The sequence below is a fragment of the Anas acuta genome, chromosome 1, assembly GCF_963932015.1.
Source record: "Anas acuta chromosome 1, bAnaAcu1.1, whole genome shotgun sequence".
In the NCBI taxonomy this organism is placed as follows: Eukaryota; Metazoa; Chordata; class Aves; order Anseriformes; family Anatidae; genus Anas; species Anas acuta.
In genome coordinates this window covers 32,316,786-32,323,222 of record NC_088979.1, presented here as the reverse complement: position 1 = coordinate 32,323,222, position 6,437 = coordinate 32,316,786, and positions in this window count along the sequence as shown.

Genomic DNA, 6,437 nt, shown 5'->3' with positions numbered 1-6,437 from the left:
ACAGATGAAAGTGTTGTCAGAAATAACACTATAATGCACTATAATACACTATAACTCCTATATATGGAGCTTTTTAAGCTACACAGTCCATTTCAGGCAACATACAGGGGAAGAGTAACACCAGGGCAGAACTGCATCTGCAGGGTCTGTGAAAATGGTCTGAACAGATGGAAGGGTAAGGAGAGAAAGGCTGTCTTATCTATCCATAAGGCTCTGGTTTTGGAAGGAGGAAAGTTAATTGAACAGAATAGAATAAAGAACAAAGGAGTTATTACATGTATGCAAAACTTTCAAGACTAAAATCTACATCTCCATGTTTTCCAAAAACTGTCAAGTGTCTTAAATGTTAAGCGTCCTCCTTTGTGTGGAGGATATCAAAAATGCAATCATCGTGCTTATGAGAAATACATGAAAGAAGCAAATGTCTCACTGTTAGAAAAAAGAATGCAGAGATTTCTTATTAGTGGAATACTCTCTGGCCCATGGTAACGGTTACTGACAGAAAATTATTAGCTTGAAACTATAGGATGTGTCCTATAAAAAGAATTTGTAAATTTAATAACATAATTTCTGCATAAATTAAAATATTTTAATAGAATGTACTTGCTAAATAGTTGAAAAAATGCTAATTGAGGGAAACATCTGCTCTGAACAAGAGCATTTACCACAGGCAAAGTGCTTGTCTGCAGTGGTAGTTTGCATGAGGAATAACAGAATGCAAAGCCTCAAACTGTATTTTTACTCTGACAGAGAGTTTAAGGATATGGCATGTTGAGTTTGACATTCATTGTGTCCCTGATTTCCATACTGTGTTTGCTCAGTTTTCACAGGAAAAATGGAAGGAGGTGGGAGGAGGTGGGGAGAAGACACTGCGAATGATAAGAGATGTCAATGAAATGCTTAAACTGGAATATTTGTGTTAAGCTATACTTTTCTGGGGCCGTCTTTTCTTTGTTACCATCACTAATAAGGATCTCATAGCTATGCCTCCCAGTTTTCCTGCGAAACACCTTTGTGATGCTCACCTGCAGACTGCGAAGAAGGTACAACCTGCTTAGTGGTCCTGCAACCAGATTTGCACCAAAAAACTCTGGCATGTGATGCAAATGCAACATAAAAAGCCTCTGTCAGCCTTCCCAGGCTGGCCTGGTTTTACAGAACTGCCAAGTAACAGCGGTTTGGGACCTTTTTTTTTTTTTCTTTTTCTTTTTTTTCTTTTTTTTTTTCTTTTCCTTTTAGAAAATCATCATCTCTGTCCCTGAATAGACCCAGGGAGCAGAGCTGCTGAGTAAGGGGGCAGAGAGCTGGTGCAGATAATAGCAAAGCTCTGCCTGCCATTTTCACATCCCTGCTAAGCTGTCTTTAATAAGCATTACAATTAGCTTCTGATAGCTGCTCAGAGGCCTACACGAAGCAGGCTGGTTGTCTGAGTATGGGTCTTATTAGTGAGTTGTCTCCTCACAAAACTGCCTTCACAAGTGACACCCTTCTCAGCGGTCTCCACGGAAGCCAAGGATTGAACCCATTCAGAGACTGAACAGCTCGCAAAGCCCATTCCCTAAAGGACACAATAACAGGAAAATAATATAAAGGAGAACAAAGGCACAAGAACAGGATGACACAGAAGACCCTATGCTGATGCTAAATTGAACTTATTTGTCATAGAGGGTTTTTCGACCTCTGAACTATCAACCCAATCATTTTCTCTCAGACTAAATATACTCATAGCTAGTTTTGGCAACAAGCAATTCCACACAAGCGTCTGCAGCTTTTAGATACAAAAGAATAGCCTCCCTTTAAAACTCCAATTTATTTTCCACACTAAAATAAAATTATGGTGTAGCTGAAAATAACAGCAGCCCACAGTTTTCAAAATACCCAGTAGAAACAATCTGGCTGGCTGACCCCTTGCCTGAGTTTCGTGATTGTAGAGTCACCAAAATCTAGTTATAATGATATTTTCTTTATTAAATTATGTGCTTCTGGCAGGTATGCCTTCTTTTTTTGTAAAGGACAAAGAGTATAATGCATGATCTCAATGCAGTTAAACATCTAAGATGTCTTTAAAATATACTTTGTGTAAAACAGAAATAATACCAAAATGAAAAATGTACCTGCACTGAATCAACGAAGTTTAAAGCAGGTTTTTTTGTTTTTGTTTTTACTGTTATTATTTAATTTCCCTTTTCATTATTATGTTATGCTGTATGCTACATTATTCCAGACATCATCAAGGACTCAACACAAAATTCTGCATTTATAGACTCATTTTTTTCTAAACTCCAGCTGAGAAAATACGTTTTAGTTAAGTTTAAATCTGATCATTTTCCTTCCTGTTCTGCATGTGTACTCCTCGACACAAAGTCTCTTAACAAAGAAGTGAATAGATAGGTAATTGCAGAATTTTGTTTGAAGGCTTATGGTACATAATTCAAGGTTTAATTCTACTACATGGCAAAACTGACCAATTTCCACTCTTCCACACTGAAAAATCAACCTCGTTCTCCATACATAATCTCTGCTATAGAAGCATCTAACTCAGTATGAGTTTTTTCCTACAAATGTCATGTATTCTTTAACATTTTTTATAGATCTGTATATACAGATGTAGAAATACAGATAGACTTCTAACCATTGCAAATGTTTGAAGTGTCTTTGTTTTCAGTAAAGTTATGAGGGATACATCAGCTAAGATCCTGACCTGTAGTTTTGCGTAATCCAAATTCAATACTCTGAAAATGCAATGATGCAGGCACTTCTAATAGGAAATAATTACATCGTCAGGCCTGCTCTGAATGGTAATGTAATAATAGTCTCATTCTGAGCTCTGTGAGAACAGTCCTTAGGGAAAGATCAAGGATTCACAGCAGCATAGACAAAATCAATTTTTTCTGTCCCAGGAATAAGGACAAAGTCTTGCACTCTCACTGCTAGATGTACAGAAACACAGTTTCTCAGTAGCTTTCTGGTGCTACAACTCTGCCACCCCATTTCTGAGGATGCCTTCCATCAGCAAAGTACTTGGTGCAGCAAAAAGTTTATGGTAGGGATAGCCATGCAGACAGTAGGATCATGGCAATCTACTGGTAGGAACACGGAGGTCCACCAGCCATGGCTTCCCCTATTGCTGAGAAAGGACTATACCTAGGGGAACCATTTTTCCTGCCTCGGGCAAGCCAGAGTAAGCCAAGGTCAGAACTTCAGTAACCACTGTGATGCTAAGAACATCCCTCTCTTACTTTTCTTTGCTTTCCTGGCATGTTTTTTCTACTGCTATCCCTTGCCCAGCCATGGTTGATCATGATGAGAAGTGCCCCAGAGCAGATCTGTAGAGCAGTTCTATAGCAAACTAAAGTATCTTGATTAAGAGTACAGTAAACTCAATTTCAAATGAGAGCAAAATATGTAAGTTTGAAGCTTTACCAGCCACGTAAAACAAGAAGGCAATACCATCTGATAGAAGTGGCCAAAACACAAAGTACACACCAACCCCGGAGGGATTTATTTCTGCACTGAATCATCTCAGTTTCTTATCTCCAACAATGACATAAACCAGAGCCGTGAAAACAAGCCTTCCCAGGCCTTCTGAAATGTTTGAATCTCAGGGTTTCAGCTCAGTCTGACCCTCAGTGAAATCTTGACATCTGCAAATACAGGCTTTTCACATGCAAATAGAGGGGTGTAAATAGGGAGCACAGGCATTTTGGAAATGCTTTGACATACAGGGCTGTTGGACTAATATTGTCCTTGGTCAGTTTTTTTCCCTGTATCTATGAAAAGTTAAGAAATACGCCATGCAATATTGTCAGAACTTCTTCCCCTTCTTGCCCATGTGCCCAAAAATTTTGATTAAAACATGTTCAAAAGGGTAATTTAGTAATTTCCCTACAGGCTTAAATATTTTGAACTCATTGTCAAAGGATGCTATAAAAGGAGTGGTACTCTGCCCAGCCCTCTTCACAATACAAATCATCTACACAGAGAGTTTGTGGAAAAGAAAAATAGTAATAACAATTAAAAAAAAAATAAGCAGTGAAACATGGATATGTCTAACGTTATTGTAAGGCTTCAGCGCTCACATCCTGTACTGGGAAGGGGTTCCACTTAAATTCTCCCATGATGATAAGGAGATTTGCCTGTACATGCACCATATTTCCAGAGCCCATGCCTCTGTAACAGCAACTTCACTCCTTGACCAGACAATGCAGGTTTCCCCTGCACAAAACGCTTACCTACAGTGTACAATATCCTCAGCTACCTCCCACTCTCCCAGTGATACACTGAATGTTGGCATGACCCTAGCCTCTTTCTACACTGTTTTTAAATTTATCATAGAATGGTTTGGGCTTGAAGAGACCTTCAAGATCACCTAATTCCACCCCCTGCCATGGGCAGGGACACCTTCCACCAGACCAGGTTGCCCAAAGCCCCATCCAGCCTGGCCTTGAACACTTCCAGGGATGGGACATCCACAGCTTCTCTGGGCAACCTGTGCCATGGCCTCACCACCCTCTGAGTGAAGAATTTCTTCCTCATATCTAATCTCAACCTACCTACCTTTTTTTAGTTTAAAGCCATTACTCCTTGTCCTACCACTCCAATTCCTGACAAAGTGACCCTCCCCGGCTTTCCTGTAGGCCCCCTTTAGGCACTGGAAGGCCACTGTAAGGTCTCCCTTCCATCATTCTCTTCTCCAGGATGAACAACTCCAATCTTTATCATTTTAGAACTGAAATTTCCAAGGAGTAGGTCCCAGATGCTTTTGGGGTCTTACCAAAATCTTAGGAGCTTTTATGATTAGTCCAAATAACCTAATTCACTCATAAGTGGTTTATCTTTGGAATGTTGGCTTATGTTGCTGTTCATCTCACTTCCAGATGGATTCCTTGGTGAACACATGGATCCAGTTCTTCACTAACTCTTACCATCTTTTTAATTGTATTACCGTCTTGTTAATAGTATTGAAATGATGTTTTTTACACTGAAAACACCATGGACTCTGATTTTTAGCTAGATTCTAATTTCCTCTTTTATGCAACTCACAGCAAGTACAATTTCAACAGTTGAAGAAGCAAGTCAGTTTACTTTCAGGCTTTTGGAAGTATCAGATTTATAGTCAGGTCACTAAGGATTTAAATGACTACAAGGTCTTCTCTGGGGAAAGTCTATCAGTAAGAAAGATATTCTTGGAAGTGTTTTAACCTTTCCTAACCACAAAGGCATTGTAACATTCCATCTTAAGGCACTATGGGGCTGACAATTTTTCCATTTTATTGCAATAATCTTTCAGTCCTGCTTTACTATACATCTTAATCTTCCACTTTCTTCTGCACTATTGGATTGAGATCACCAGCATCAATAAAGAAGCAGCAACAGCATCTACTTATATTTATCAGGAGGAAAGAATTTCAGCTGACAGTGATGGAGAAGGATTAAATTCTTGTTCACTTACAGCCTGGTTCCTAGGGATTTTCTGATGTATTTTAATCCAATGGATTTTCTACAACCTATAAACAAACTAAACTAAAAATCAAAACAAAACAAAATGAAAAACTACTTAACAATGTTTTTTTTCCTTATATTTGTGGCATAAATCTTCCACACATGCTTTTCCTTACTCTGTCCTTTCCAGTTTATAAACCAGTATCTGCATTCCAGAAGCTAACATTTTTAAACAGCCCTGTAAAATATGGATATGGCCTACTCACTTATTGTGTGCATGTAGTGATAAGTGACCTAGTCTTTTATTACTGTTTAAGTTGGCAGAGAAAACTATAACATATCCATGCAAAGGGAATTATTTTGGTTTTGATTTAGCAAAGGAAGGAAGCAAAGAAGGAAGGAAGGGAGGAATTTGCAAACATGTCTATATGTCTCAAAAAGGTTTAAATCTGGCTTATTCTTACTATGCAAACAGGTCAAGAATCCAAGGAAGAACTAGAAAACATCAGCTGCTGTTCCTTCTGAACAAACCATTTACTGGATGCAGAAACTGTGAGTGCTTTGGGGGGATGCATACCTTTGTTGGCATGTCCTGACGAACCCTCTCTTCCTCCTGCCAGCTCTACTGTGACTTTGTAGAGCTGGTCAAAATGTAGGAATATTCTGATAACAGCCAGTTCAAAAGATTTCATTACGAATTCCTAAAAACTTTCTGTTTGCTTGTTTTCTTTTTTTTCTTTCTTTCTCTATGGGTCCACATTTTCATTCTCTGTGGAAAGTCTGTTCCCTTCCAGGTTGGTTTTCCTTTTGGAGTACTGAGGTAGTCAGACATCCTGTCAGACTCTGGATTTATTCCCAGAGGGATGCTATTTCCTTGGTGCACATAATCCCAAAAGGATGGAAAGTCCTGATAATTTTATGTTCTCGTGTTACAGAGAGCTTACCTCTGAGGTAAATCAGGCATACAAAGTACAGAGAAAGTACAGTTTTACTGT